At 56.7% G+C, this 13995-nt stretch overlaps 1 long non-coding RNA gene across 1 annotated transcript in view; it reads right to left on the bottom strand.

Moving 5' to 3' along the window:
• Positions 1 to 9043, bottom strand: part of LOC137157562 (uncharacterized) — an 80994-nt gene extending 71951 nt beyond the window's left edge. Inside the window, exon 1 of the long non-coding RNA XR_010921144.1 lies at positions 8880 to 9043. This is a non-coding gene — a long non-coding RNA (uncharacterized lncRNA). The remainder of the gene's footprint in view (positions 1 to 8879) is intronic.
• Positions 9044 to 13995: the final 4952 nt, after the last annotated feature.

Genomic DNA, 13995 nt, shown 5'->3' with positions numbered 1-13995 from the left:
CTAGCTGAGAACTGCTGCCATCCGACGCCTGGTTTGTGGGGCTGATCTGGGTCCTAGCGGGCAGGGATTCACCGTGACAGCGAACACTCAACAGCGCTCCCCCACCCTTGCTGCCGTTCTCCCCACAGAGGCCCAGAACTGAGTGGGCCAGGGAGTCGGACTGGCCCTTTGTCCCCAGATGCTCTCTCTAGGGGAGGGGCAAGGCCGTGGGGGAACATATCCTGCAGTTCCTTCGGCGCTAACAGTTTACAGGGCATCAGACGGCACATGGGTCCATCCAGAGAAGGGACCTCAGGGAAGGGGGATGAATGAGGCTGGGATTTTTAAAAGCAACGAACGATCCTGGGCATCCATCCTGAGATGTGCCAAAGGGGCCTGGTGTTTGGACCACGCCCCGGGCCCATCTGAAAACCAGTCGCCCTGAAGGCATCTCAAGTCGGGCCCCCAACCATCACGAGGCACTTGCGAAAATCTTGGCCCAGGAGCCCTCGACTCAGACTTGCCCTGAAGTACGAAAACAACTGGGTGATGCCAAGGGCTCCCGTTGGAAGTTCACCTGGAATCCATCCCACTGAGATCCAGGGTAGCCTGGAGGAAGAGCACCTGCCTCCCGCCCCCAGAACCCAGCACCCTGGCCCAACATCAACAGAGGTTGCAGGGGTCTAGGGTTGATTTATGGCAACCCGGCAAAAGGTGGCATCTTGGGCCCCTCCTTGCGTTGAGTTTTTAGGCCTGATTCTGCTCTTGGTTTGCCCAGCGTAAGTCAGGCGCGACTGCACTGAAGCCAATGGGGGTGGAGCGGGGTCAGAATGAGGTCCTCAGGCTTCCTCTGCACCGGAAACTCTGGGAGATTCAAGCCCCCCGTGAACCAAGACGCGGGATGCAGTCGCTCTGTATGATCCCCCAAGAAGCAAATCCGCCCCGCTGCCTGAGGACTCAGCCACAACCCAGACATCCAGGCCAGACACACAGTAAACGTGGGGTCCGTCCTTCCACCGGGGATCTGAGAGAGAGCAGGGCGGCTGATTTGGAGGCAGTTTAGCAAAGAGGGATCTGGACACTGGCCCTAGGAACATGACAAAGGCCTCTTTTTATTGCTGACTGGGCTCGGGAGCCAAGCCTGGGGCTGAAGCTCCTGGCAGCTCCGAATTAAAACCAACCACTTCAGGGGTCAGCCCTGCCGCATCTTTCTCACGGCACAGAGCGTGGCAGAAGGAGCCTGGCTGTGTGTGTGAGCACCTCCATTTACCCGCTGAGCCAGCTGCTTACTGGCCAGCCCTGGCCTTTTGAGGCGCTGGTGGCACCGTCCCTTTCCCAGCTTCCTTCCTCCCAGTGGTTGCCAGGATGCCCTGCACAAAAGCTTGCAAAGAATGGGGACTGGAAGGCCCTTTCAGTCTCTCTCTTGCTGCCAGGAGGCAGTGGGGGTGGGATGGCAGCTGACCGGCTGTGCCCCTCAACTTGCCACCCTTGAACTACTGGGGATCAGTAGAAACTTTCCCCGCAAGCGCTTTAGTCCTTTGCCGCAGGGTTTCTTTCTCTGACGCGGCTGGTACTGGCCCTGTCAGAGACAGGATCCTGGGCTCGATGGACCCACTGGTCTGATTCAACCTGGCCATTTGTATGTCCCCCTCCTTACAGGGAGGAAATAAAATGGTATCTACATTCATTGTTGCTCCTGTTCTTGATTTGCAAATCCTGGGTATTTTGATAGATTAACAACCAGTGTCGCAGCCCACAGGCCTTGCATGATCTGGGAGCTTGCTCTGAGGTGAGGTTTCCTGTTGGTTTGGGGGCGTGGGAGGAAGCTGATAAAATGAGGAGGTCTTCACAAATATTTTGGCTTGTGGGGAATTTCTCCCGCTCTCTCTCCCGCTGTCGCTAAAATAACAACAACAACAATGAAAACGGGAGTAACATCCTGAACATCAAAACTTCACTTGCTGAGACTCATGCCCAGGAATTAACCTGAATGGCTCCTTTCTCCTGCCCCCGGTTGCAGACAAGGTGCTTTCCAATTGGCTGATTTCCTGGAATAGATTCAGTTGCTATGATACCAAGTTTGCTTTTAACGAACCCCAGAAAATTAATGGCATTCAGCAAGATAAGTCCTTAAAGTGGAACCTATTTTAAGAAATTCTTCCTGACTGATTTACAAGGAGCTGCAGGAAAAAGAAAGCTTCCAGAAACCAACATAGCCTGAGATCTTTCTAGGGTCCTCTGCTCCAAAAAAAGGCATCAACATAGATGTCACCAAGCAAATATTTCCTGCAAAGAATCCCTTTCAATCTGGGCCCCCACAGCAGAGGGAGCCAGGATTCGGACGCTAAGGCATTATTCCTTTGGATTATTTTGTGGCATAAATACCGTCCGACAGGTTAACACGACAATACGAGTATTGCACAGACACGGCAAATGTTTTCCACCATCATCAGTTTCCATTTCTTTCAACAGAGTTGACCCCGCCCTGCCTGGGGTGCATGAGTGCAGAATTTAACAGGTGGTGTCCAGGAAGGCAACATGAAACATACTAAACGTGTCAGTTTCATTGCATTGCACCCTGCTAAGGTTCCAGGAGAAGGCTACAGCATCATGGGAACTAGGCAAGGGCAGGTCCTGATCTTGTAGTTGCAAAAAGGCTGGGATTTGCCAAGGGCCCTACTGGGGTTAGGCAGCTAAATCCCACTGGAATTCAATAGGAGTTGGGCGAATAACCCTTTTGAAAATCACCTTTGAAAAATCTCAGGCCAGACTCACAATGGAGTCGATGGAAGCATTGCCTCTGTCAGGGACTCCGAGGTCCGACCCACTGAAAGAAATGAACGTGGCTAGTGAGCAGGTTTCACATCAGTCCCAGACAATAGCCCAGCACAGTAGAAGTGAAAATCACCCTAAACAAAACATTTCCCAGATAATGCAAGATTGGAAATACTTGGAGTAAATGGATCCAGCCTGACCTGCCAACAACAAATCAAAAGGTGTATTCTATTACACATACAAAGGCACTGGGGTGGGTGGGTTACTTTCCTAGTGGAGAACAACCCTTCCCCCCTTCTCCACCCCACTCCCTCTTTGAGTTAATTCCGGGCTGGGTCCTCGGCTGCCTTTGTCTAATTCATCCGGCTGGGAGAGAAGTGTGCAAGGCGAAGGCCACACGCTCGTGCTGGCTCAATGGGCACTTTTCTCTCCCCAGGACCTGTGGTTGAAAGGCCAGCTAATGACATGACTTGCCTGCCTTCCTTCCACTCAAGCCTCGGCTGGACAAAGGGCCTCAAGATGTAACAATGCGGCAGCCAGAGCTTTCAACTCGGAATTAAAACATCTCCCCCAGAATCCTACGCTCCCTGCCCCCCTCCCCACTGCCTCCACCCACCCAGGAACGCAGAGGTGGGTGCTCCACCGAACACATGCACAGCCTTGCCTCTGGCATTCTGGCCCTGCAGTGCTGGCGGGGCTGGCGGTCTAGCAACGGTGCCACATTGCAACAACAAAACCCCCAGGAGGCAGCTGGACTGGCCAAAACATCCCACACAGTCTTTGCGAAGGGGTCGTCTGGTGGCCAGAGCCACCTGTGCTAAGGATGAGTGAAATCCCAGAGCCCGCAAAGCATCCCTCCGTGTTAAGCACACCACGTTACGTAGCTCTCTGTGTTCTACTGGCCAGGAAAACAGGGGTGTCTTTGGTGGCTGTTTATTAACAGAACTCGCCCTGCCCCACTGCTAAATAATCAGCACAGAAATGCTGTCAGCTGAATAAAGAACCCAAGGAAAACAGTCCATGTTTGTCTGAGATCACTCTGCTATTCGCCCCTCTCTGTCTCCCTGCCACATTTCTGCTTCAGCCTTCAAACCAAGGGGCTGTCAGATGTTTTTCTCTTTCTATTCTCTTTGTTGGCTTAACGGTGGACATCAGGCGAAGCGGCACTTGGCATAATCTGAAACAAGCCACATGCAGGATCCTCTCTCCCTCTCTGGCTTGGGGCTCCCGACACCCCGAGTTCAGTGTGTGAGCCAGCTTTGATGTCATAGCCCAAACCAGTTATCCTCCCAGCAGGGCAGAAGGAAGAAAAAGCAGTTAATAAACTCTTATCCTGGAGCTCCGGGAAAAGCAATGTGAGATGGACACAAGGTGTCTGCGGAGGTTGGGAGAAGGACCCTCCCACAGGGAGAGAAACCCATTAAAATGGCCTGAACCCTTGTCATATAAACCTAGCATGAGACTTACATGAGGGAAACCCACGTGAGGGAAAGAAAGAGACGCAAGATGACACCAGCGCAAATCCAGAGGGACTCCTGGGACGTCAGTGCCGTTACTCTGGAGTAAATGGGATGAGAATTTGGCCCTGGGTGCAGGACAGAGAGAATTTCTTAGCACACAGCCTCAGAGAGAGAGCGACCTGGAGCAGGCAGGTTCTAAAGCCAGGGTCTGAAAAGGGGAAGCGACGCCGACTGAAGAAGAAGAGCGTTCCCCACTGATGGACTGATGAGGCCAGGCTGATGGAGTCACAAAGAGGGGACGAGGGGAGGTCAAGACCAGGGGCATGGGTGATGGGGCGCCTGCTGCCGGGAGCACGCAGTGGGGCGGGGGGGGGGTGACACTCTGCAAGCTCGATGGGAACAGAGCGGCTGGTGACAGACCCCAGTTTGGTAGTTCGGCAAGGCCAAGGCGGTACAAGCTGCGCAGGCCCCGTCCAAAGAGAGGGGGTGCAAATATCTGTGCTCCGGACCCCCTCCCAGCATGCTCAGAGAGGGGAAACCGCCACTTTTCCCACCCGCTGTGGGGCCTCGGTCCCTCCAGTTCACTGCCTGCGGCAGATCAGAGCCCCGTCTCCCGTGGGCTGTGATCCGTGGATCTCGTTTCAGTTGTGGCGTGCAGTGGATGGGTGCTGGGTGGGGCGGGTGGCCTGCGATACACAGGCAGGCTAGGTGATCTGGTCCCTGAGATGCAGTGACTTAAAGGAATGGGTCTCGGTGTGGGCTCCACCCACCTCTGGGGCTGACGCTCGACCCGTTGGTGGGAGGGGAAAGGAACTGGCTCGCTGGGCCTGAAAGAGAAGCCAAAGCCCATCAATAAATCCACCGGCAGATCAGAGCCATCCCCACCCCAGGGCCCAGCCCAGCCAGGGCAACGGCAGGCCTGGCTCTGAGTGGGAGGATCGCACTGGAAAGCTGGGCACATACTCTTTCGCTCTTGCTCAAAGGCAGGAGGCAGACACGGCGAGACTGTGACTGTAGCCTGGCCTCTTCCTCCCAGGGTCAGTGCTCATCCCCATCGCTACCCCCCAGCCCCCACGGAGGCCTCCAAGATCCTCTCCGTTGGGAGAGTGTTCCTAATGAGTTCAGCCCCAGATCTGCCGCCAGGGGCCACCTGCAGCCACTTCACCAGGGCGTGGGTCCAGGCCCTTCCTTTCCAGATCACTAACGGGGTCGCAAGGCACCTCGAGTTATTTCCCCAGCCATCTGCTGGGCGGCAGGCCCTGTTCTGCATGGTTATCGCTGTGATGGTGGCAGTCGCACGCGAGTCGTCCCCCCCCCACGGTGCCAGGGCCCTGCTGGACAGACACGGTTGAGACGGGACCTTCGTGAACTGGAGGCCAATCCTGCAGTTCTTATTCTTGGGAGTAGCGCTTACTCTTGTCAATAGTCCCCTTGACTTCGCTGGGGCCACTTGTGCGGGCAAAGCCTGGGCTTCATGGCAATAAGAACCACCCCACATGGAGAAGGTTCACAGCCGCAGATGGGGACAAATCAGATTCATTCCTCCTGGGCTGGGGCCGGTATCTTAACACGACCCCATCCTTCCTCCCGGGATAACCTTGTTTTGCTCTTTCCATTATGCCTGTTCTGCAGGGCCTCGAAGACCCAATCCCACAGGCAGCGATGCACCAATTGGGCGGCGACGTTTAAAATGCCCCCTGCCTGGCGGCTCGCTAACCTGGGCGCTGAATATCGAGCCAACCTTGGATGCTCCCCAGCTTGCTGCCAGGAACTAGGGCTGCTTTCCCAGGGACGTCCCTAGCTGCCTGTGGCACTGGCTGCCTATGCAGATGCTCCCTGCCCACGACTGGGCCTCATTCAGGATACACCAGCGTAATCGACCCTTGTGGATCGGATACATGAATCAACAAATTACAGACACACAGGGACAATGGCAACACTAGCAGGGAAGTTTTTAAGAGGGCAATCACCTTAACGTCCAACACAGGCAACCCTGTGCAATCACCTTAACGTCCAACACAGGCAACCCTGTGCAGTCACCTTAACGTCCAACACAGGCAACCCTGTGCAGTCACCTGAAGGCCAATGTAGGTATATGTGAGTAACAGCCACCTGGAGAGTTATGATACCAGATCAGTCCCATGGAACGTAAGATCCCCAGAGCAGGGAACTCGCCTTCACCAATGCTTGCAAACAACTGACCACACAGATACCCTGAGCAAAGGCACTTATCCTCCCAAAATCTTCAGCATTACACTCGCTCCATATCTGCAGGCTCCCGCGGTATTGGTTTAAATAGAGGGAGAGAAGAGAGGCCTAATTATAACAAAACAAGCATGAGATAAATAGCAGCTGGGCTCTGCAGAATGGGACCAGGGAAATTGTGAGGGGGCCATTTGGTGTTTTTGAATAAATTATTTTTTTCCTCTACCACAATACAAAAAATAAGTGTTTGTGGATTTGGGCCTGAACACAGGGGCCAAGGCTGCTTCCTTCACTCAGACAGCCTGCCACTGCCAGGGCAAAGCACAGTGCAGACACCTGTGGATTTAACGGCGTCCCCCGCCAACTGTCCAAAACCAAGGAGACACTGCTCAGCCCTGCAGCATTTGCACAGGCAGAGCTCCCAGAGGGGTCACTGGAGGCTGCCCTGCCCTCCGGAGTCAGACTCAGGGGTAGTAATAAGAAAATAATCATACTACCACCCCAGCGGATATTGTGTGGAGAGTCTCCAAGATATTTCACAATATTACCAATAGTGAAGCAAGCTGGACGGACAGACTGCCCAGAAATGACAAAAGGGTTTAGAATGAGCGCTCTTCTCAGACTTGCCATGAACAGCTGTAATTCTGCCTAGACAGAGACAACCAACGGAATCTTCTGCCAGTGAAATCGACTGGTTTTCTCTCCCAAATAGATAGATCTTCCGCTCCACACAGACTGTATGTGCTTTACTCTATGTTACAATTCGCTTGTCGCAACACATTTAAGCAACTTTCCTTCTACTTTGCTGTAAGTGGGGTTTTGCTTAAGATTCCTTTTACGCAGGCTCTGCTATATTTATCTCTGTACATGCACAACCACCACATTTAATTGTCAATGTGAAGATTAAAACCATTGTGGAAAAATAAGAAGTTGCTGGAGTTTGTAGCTGGCCCAGGGACCATTAGATTGGAACAGAAATAATCACCAGAAAGACAGAAGCTACTTCTGGGTCTCAATAAAAAATGATTAAAGACAAAAACCTCTGAAATTTCAAATTAACAGACACAGCACATTTCACTTTAAATATCTCTCCCTTTGCAAAAGATGCATGCATTGCCTTTAGAAAGCTGCCAACAATTCAGAGAGGCCGGTGGCTTGTGGAAATCCACTCCCCCTTTAAGTACAAGGAGAGCTTTCAGGTGGTGGGAAGTCCTGGAGAATAGTGAATCAGTTTCTACATTCGGTTCTCTAGCTTTATGATATCACATACACTCATACAGCTAGATAACCAAAGACAAAAACCAACCCAGTCCTTTAAAAATGGGCTTTGGCCATCCCACACACAACACACACACACACCTGGCGTGGATCCTGGTGCCATTTCCTGCTTCGTGCACCCAACACAGTACAAAATAAGCCACTAATCCCTTTGGCTCTACAGAGGAGATTCCTGCCTTTCAGGATCCTCCACGTTTTATAGGTTTCTGAACCAGGAAGCCTCGCTATTTGAAGTCAGAGAGTAGGAATGCAGGCTGGGTTTGTGACTCCGTGTATCCTAATGCAACACACACACACACATCCTCATGCAACACGCAAATCCGCGCACCCTAACGCAACATTCCCAGCCAACACACACGGGCAACCAGGAAGAAATAATCGTTTGTTTAGAGTAACCCTCACCCAGATTGTCCCTTCCCCCGGGAGATCTGCCTGGGGCTCAGAGCCAGGTTTCCCGTCCAGCCCCGCACGGACTGTGTCATTACTAGAAATTACCGAGCTGGGAGGTGCTGAGTCATGGGGACTCCGCGGAGGAAAAGAAATTATCCGTCTGAAGGAGCCCGCCCAGGATTTCCGCGGCACCCCCCCCTCCTCGCTGTGGATCTCTCTCTGCCCCCCTTGCCCGGCACCCGGCCCGGGGCAGACCCAGCGGAGTTCTTCAGTCCCGCCCGAAGCGGGGGGATTACAAAACAAGCCCCGGCCTCTGTCTGCCCCGAGCAGAAGGACCGGCCCCAAACCGCCGCCGCCAGCCACAGCCCCCGACAAACCGGCGCAACCCCGCGCCCTGCGCAAACTACTCCCGGTTCCCGCGGGGAGAAAACGAACAAACGGGCAGGTCCGACACCGAGCCGGGCGGGTCCGAGGGCAGCTTGACCTGCCCTTCGTGTAGCAAACAGAAAGAGTGATTCGGCCAGGGGCCGGTGTGTGTGTGTATGTGTGTATATGTGTGTGTGTGTATATGTGCGCGCGTATATATGTGTGGGTGTGTGTGTATGTATATGTGGGGGTGTGTGGGTGTGTGTTCGCGCCGCACAACCGCTGCCTCTGCCCTCTGCAACCCGCCCACGCGGAGAGAGAAGCGGTCTCCGCTCCGGAGTAACGCCGCTCGGAGGAAAGCGGACGAAACGCCCCAGCCCAGCCCGGTGGCGGCGCAAGGCAGGGCAGGGCAGGGCAGCGCCGTACCTCCTTCCGTGTCTGCTGCTCCTCTCGCGGGCCAGAGGGATCGACCTGCCCCGCGCATGGCAGGGAGCCCCCGGCTCTGCTGCTCCTTCCAAGCCGTGCGGAGTGGAGAAGGAGGAGGTTGTGTGTGTCTATGGGAAACGCTGGCTGGACTCTAGGCAAAAAGCCCCCCCCCATCATCGCCCCCGCCCCGCACTCCGGCGGACCCAGCACAACCGCGTTTCACGCAGGCGCTTGGCACTTTTGTGAACTCCCCCTAAACTTGATCCGAAGTCTCCTCCGGGCAGCAGCCGACGTGCACGTGGCCTGGGGGGGGGACGTGGGAGACAAGGGGTCTGAGAAAGTCTGAGGCGGGGGGCGGGGGCGGGGCGGCTGCAGGAGACAATGCCAGACTTTCTGGGCTGGGACAACCTGCTCTTGTCTGCCGGCCGGGCCAGCCGGGCGGGCGGATGTCGGCACCATTAGACATGCTGATCGCCGCACGGCTGAGCAAGTTGAAGTCTGGCGGGGGCGCTCTGGGCGGCCCGTCTCTCCCCCAGGCCCCTTTCCGGGCAGCCAGTTCCCTCGCCGAGCCGCTGCTGGGTTAGAAAGTGCAACCAGCCCCGCCCCCCGCCCCCCAGCCCCCCTTGACTCGGAGCATCCCAGGGGCTGTCGGGGTCCTGCCCCACACCGAACTGCCGCGGCCTGGGCACGGAGCCTGAGCAGGGACTCGTGCGATGACCCGCTCGTGTGCAAAACACTGGAAACATTCAAAACTGGACAAAACCCGGGGGGGGGGGGCACGCCCCGACCTAGGGGGAACCAACCAAAAAAGAGCAACAACACGCACCCCCCGGTCCCCACATCGCCCACTGGCGTCCCTGCCTGAGCAAGGACTGCGAGATTGGGGGAGCTAAGTGGTTTATTACAATAAAATTGAGCCGATTGCAACAGCAACAATTTTCTCTCTCTCACACACACACACACACACACGCCTTGGGACAGTCTCCAGCGTCAGGGTGTTTCCCTCCCGTTTTACCTCTTTGCAGAGGGGGGAACTGAGCTGCTCACAACACTTCTTAGAGGAGCGATTTGTGCAGCATCAGCCACTTCCCCCTCCCGCAGGAAAATCCTTCTACCCGCCCCCATCTGCCCGCGAATTCTGCTCGCCGACTCGAAGTCGAGAAGGTCCCATTAGCCATTGACACAAGCTGCTGCCCCGACTCCTGGCTCATGTCCGGGGCTAGATTCTGCTCTCTGTGAGCTCGGTGTGACCCCTGCATTTACACCGCGGAGCAGAATTCAGCCCGCACTGGGGCAGTGCCCGTGCTGGGGGGGGGGGGGGGCAGTGTCTGCCGGGTGGTTTATCCTAAGAGATCGTTTCTCTCTCACCCTGGATTACTGCAGGACCAGACCCTTCTCTTAGGGGAAAGCACCTGAATGTCCGTCCGTCCGTCCCCACCACCACCCAACAGCTCAGCGATTTCTAACCCGAGGACTGGGACACGTTCTCATGCTGGGAACCACTAGACAGTTACCAGGCAGGAAAACCACGTCTTCTGCGCCCGCCTCACGTCTGGGCTTTTGCAGCCCTTCCAGCTCTCGGGGAGGTTTCGACTGGTTTTTAGATACATCTCTCAGGAAAGGGGGGGCGGGGGTGAAAGTTCGGGGGGGGGGGGGGAGGAGGCAGGGTCTGAAGTTGCTGAAAGATGAAGATTGTCCTTCCAGTCATTTGGCGCGGAGAGCATCCCGGGAGCAGCAGAGACGGGGCAAGGATGCTGCTTTGTTTGCTTCCAAAAACAGCTGATTAGCGATGCAGACAAACAGCAACAAATCTGGGCACATTTCAAACCCGCGTCAGCCTCCGGAACCGGGCCCGAAGAACGAGGAAACTGTGCGCGCGCGCACACACACACACACACGCACACACACACACACACACACGCAATCCGATTGCCCTGCAGTCGCACTTACGGCACACTCCGTGCGTCTCACCGACACACAATTTACTGGGGCAGCGACTCCCGCTGAAAGCGCTCCAGAATCGCTCCCCTGTTGGCATAAAACGCAGCCGAGCCGCCGCCGCTAACCCGCCCGCTTTCCAAACGACCCGGGCAGGGCTCAGGTGTTTTGTTTCCCAGGATTTCCGAGGATGCCCCTGTTTAAAACTCCTGCCGGTGTCCGTCTGGTTTCTTCCTTGCGGATACAAAACTTCCCGTAGCCTGAACTCCCAGCTCGGCTTTTCCGCAGATCACTTTAGGATTTAAACATTTTTTTATTATTTTTCAACTTTTAACCCCCGCTCAGTTGATTTCTCCCTCCCGGACTGAATGTCTTTAACATGAAATGTACCGGAGCTCCCCGGACACGCAGCTGATTACCCAGCATCGCCGGTCTCTGCATGTTAACGGGACATTGCATTTACAAACCAAATAACCCAGCCCCGGCCAGCACCCCCCGCCTCCAGCGACTGGCGCATTGATTGTATCTGCTCGTTTAACCCCTTAGATCCAGACATTTCCTCCTCTGTCTGCTAAGCGAATTTGCATTCACCAGGCAGTTGCTCCTTCCATAAAGTTATAGGGCCCGGTGTATTCGGGGCAGGCGCCCAGCAGCTTTTACTTGCTGACGCGATATTTTGGCCCAGGCTGACAGCAGTGTGCTCTCGGTGCTCCTCTAAGCCCCACGATGCGTTGTATAAACACCTGTACGTCTCCGCAGGCGGCTTTCCACGGGCAAAACGAACACAACTGGGCAGCCGGCAAGCGGCCGCCCGGATAACCCAAATACCGTCCGCGAACTCCTCTGCGTCCTCGGGAATCTGCAGCAAGCGGGGGATCTTTTTTTTTTCGGGGGGCTGGGGGCGAAGAGAGGCCATGGGGGTGGGGAAAGGGGGGTTAGACTTTTAGCTCAAACTGTATTTCAGGTCGTGGGGCGGGAGCGATCTCCCGCGGGTGGAGGGCAGGAACTGGCGCTCCAGGGGTGAGCCGCGGGCAGGTGCAGGATAGGGGGGTCCCCTGCCACGTCTCCCCCTTTTCCACTTCTCCGCATCATCCGCGCGCTCTGGTGAAGGGGGCAGAGGCAGCAAGCCCGGACAGGGTAAATGGGGGGCAGCGGCCGGGTGTTAACCAAGCTTTAGGGACCCCCGGAGCCGGTGCGGCCTGGACAGATAACGCGCGCAGCCACGGGGGGCCGTGGGAGCCTCGCCGGGCTCGTCCCCTCCAGCCCCCCGGTGACGGGCAGCAGGAGGCCCGGGGCCCGAGCCGGGGCTCAGCACCCCCAGACAGGACCTGTCCTACCCCCTCTCGGCCCACCCGTGCGTGTCTGTCTAGAGTCTGGGGGACGCTGCAAGACCCCGCTGCGAAGGGCAGGGTCCCCCACGCGGGGGGGGGGCGGATTTGCGAGCCACCCCCGCCTGCCCTTCGCAGCCGCTGTAGCAGGTCGGGAGCCTGCCGTCGGGCCTGAGAAGAGTCAGCAGCAGCCAGTTATCCCCCCCCAGACTCCCCGGTCTAACCGCCTCTTTTCTGTCCCTGCCTCAGGAGATTAAACGCGTCCAAGGCTTCCGCCGGCAGCTAATTACCCGAGGCTGCTTCATTAATGAGGGCAAAGGGTTTGCAGGCGTGGGAAAGAAACTCGCCCCCCTTCTAGCTAAAGGCGCCCTCGGGTCTCTTCCGTTTGGAAGTTGGCGGCCGCACCGGAGCAGACCCAGCGGGGCCCGAACCCGGCACCTGCAGCGCAGGAAGCTGGAGGGGGGAAGGCGCCTGCGGCGGCCGCTCGCTGCGATTTGACTCTGAATCCGCATCCGACCTGCCGCGCCCCTCCCCGCCGCAGCTCACCCCTGCTCGCGTGACAAGTCCCTCGTCTAAACCCGGAGGGGGAGATCAAACCGAAGCGGGTGGCTGAGCGTCAGACATCTCCCTCCCCCAAGGCGGCCCGCACCCAGCCAGGCCTGGGCCGGCCTGAAACCTCAGCTCCACCGCCGCCCTCGGCGCTGACACTTATCGCCAGGCCCAGCCCCAGCTTCCAGCCGCCGCACGCCCGCAGTCCGAGCCCAGATGCACCCGTGTAAACCGCAGCGAGCCCGGCGGGGGCTGAGATCCAGCCGGGGCCCACTGGCGAGCAGGTAGCGCGGTCCCCCAGGCGCAACACCTGGGGGCGGAAAGCCCCACGCGAGCTAGCCAGAGCCGGACACCCGGGGCGAGCAGCTCCACCTGCCCGCCCAAAGTCCGGGATCCTGCCCAACCGGGGAGCTGAGCCCGCTAGGAGGAAGGGCCTGGTGATGTGAACACGCCCTGTCCGGCAGAGAGCCACACTCAGTGTGGACACGTTCATTCCCTCCGTGAATCTGCACATACACACACACACACACACACAACTCCTCCGAAACGCTGGGACCCGGAGCCGCTTTGGGCCCGGCTGCGGCGGGCCGTTAATATCGTGCCAGAGAAGAATAACCTCCCCTCCCCCCTCGCCAATTATTGTTGTTCCTGGTGCAGACCCGGCTGACGCTGGGCACACCCCAGTGAGGGACATTTTAAAAAGTGCAGGCAACCAACTCCATCCACCTCCGTAACACAGCAGGTGTGTGGTCTATGGTATTATGCATGGGTGTGTGTGTGTGTGTGCATATACACATGTAACACACACATCTGTAACACACACACTCTACAAGCACTGAAGGAAGAAGCAGCATGTGGCCATGAAGATCCTGTCACACTCCGACACAGGTCAGGTGCATTTGGTCCCGGGTGTCTCCAGTCCCGGGGCAGACTTTCTGCGGCCTACTGACGTTATTTCACTTGCGAGAAAGCGACTCCGATTTACATTGCAATTAAAACACACTACACGGGTTTGATAAAAATGTGTCCAGGTTTTTTCCCTTCTCCTCTAGTGTCCCCCGAAGAGTGGGCGTGTGGTTTAAGACCCTGCGGGAGCCGAAAAGCCTGAATCAGCTTCCCGAAAAGTAGCAACTGGTCCCCCTTCCAGCTCGGGGAAGGCTAGCCACAGCCCGGGGTGACATTCCGGCGCGGGTGTAACCACGCACCGCTCTACCTCCGGCAGAAGTCAGGGCCTGGGGCAGGAACCCCTGAGACAGACCGACTCTCTGCAGGACGGCGGACCCGATGACACTTGCTAGCGA

The sequence above is a fragment of the Emydura macquarii genome, unplaced genomic scaffold (genome assembly GCF_026122565.2).
Source record: "Emydura macquarii macquarii isolate MOO-44397 ecotype Brisbane River unplaced genomic scaffold, CSIRO-AGI_Emac_v2 contig_306, whole genome shotgun sequence".
NCBI classification, from domain to species: Eukaryota; Metazoa; Chordata; order Testudines; family Chelidae; genus Emydura; species Emydura macquarii.
This window is presented reverse-complemented; position numbering and strand designations above follow the sequence as displayed.